This window comes from Brassica oleracea, chromosome C8 (genome assembly GCF_000695525.1).
Source record: "Brassica oleracea var. oleracea cultivar TO1000 chromosome C8, BOL, whole genome shotgun sequence".
Taxonomy (NCBI): domain Eukaryota; kingdom Viridiplantae; phylum Streptophyta; class Magnoliopsida; order Brassicales; family Brassicaceae; genus Brassica; species Brassica oleracea.
In genome coordinates, this window is record NC_027755.1 from 34,786,732 (window position 1) to 34,788,160 (window position 1,429).

The following is a 1,429-nucleotide window of genomic DNA, read 5'->3' on the forward strand; positions in this document are numbered from 1 at the left end:
AACCAGAAAGAAAGAAAACAAGGCTAGTTGCAAGAGGATACACCCAAGTCTATGGAGAAGACTATCTGGATACATTTGCACCAGTAGCTAAACTCCACACCATAAGGTTTCTACTCTCATTGGCAGTGAATTTGGAATGGGATTTATGGCAGATGGATGTCAAGAATGCTTTTCTTCAAGGAGAGCTGGAGGATGAGGTTTACATGAGGCCACCTCCGGGTATGGAAGACATGGTCAAGCCAGGGAATGTCCTAAGGTTGAAGAAAGCAATCTATGGGTTAAAACAGTCACCAAGGGCTTGGTACCACAAACTGAGTACAACTCTCAATGGAAGAGGGTTTGTAAAGTCAGAAGCTGATCATACACTCTTCACACTCACAAGCAAGCAAGGAATTGTGGTGATTCTTATTTATGTAGATGATATTATCATCACAGGAAGTGACAAGGAAGGTATTATCTCAACCAAAGTCTTTCTTAAGTCTACTTTTGATATTAAAGATTTGGGTGAGCTAAAGTACTTTCTAGGGATAGAAATATGCCGCTCTAAAGAGGGGTTTTTCTTATCTCAAAGGAAGTACACACTTGATCTTTTGAATGAGGCAGAAAAGCTTAGAGCGAGAGTACCCAACCTCCACTAGAAGATGGGTATAAGGTGCTGCGTGAGGGGGAGATTGAAGACAAGCCCTATACTGACGTTAAACACTATAGAAGAATTGTAGGAAAGCTGATATACCTCACCATCACCAGGCCTGATGTATGCTTTGCAGTTAACCAAGTAAGCCAGAATATGCAAGCTCCCAAGATACACCATTGGAACATGGTTGAAAGGATCCTAAGATACCTAAGAGAGGCGCCAGGACAAGGAGTGTGGATGGGATGCAACAAAAATACAGAGATAGTTGGGTATTGTGATGCTGATTGGGCAGGAGACAAAGTGGATAGGAGATCTACTACCGGCTATTGTACATTTATTGGAGGCAATCTTGTCACTTGGAAGAGCAAGAAACAGAAGGTAGTGTCATGCTCAAGTGCTGAAGCTGATAATAGGGCAATGAGGAAGCTCACTAGTGAGTTGATTTGGATCAGAAACCTACTTCAAGACTTTGGTATAGAGACATCAACTCCAATCACCATGCATTGTGATAATCAAGCAGCAATACACATAGCTTCCAACAGTGTGTTCCATGAGAGGACTAAACACATTGAGGTGGATTGTCATAAAGTTAGGCAAGCAGTGGAACAAAGGATCATCTTACCCTGCTACACAAGAAGTGAGGATCAACTAGCTGACATCTTTACCAAGGCTGCAAGCACCAAGGTTTGCGAGTTCATACATTCCAAGTTAGGACTCGTAGATTTTTCATCACACTAATCCTCTTAGCCATGAAGTGTTCTACTCTTTTTCCTTGGCTTGGTTTTTATCCCATGA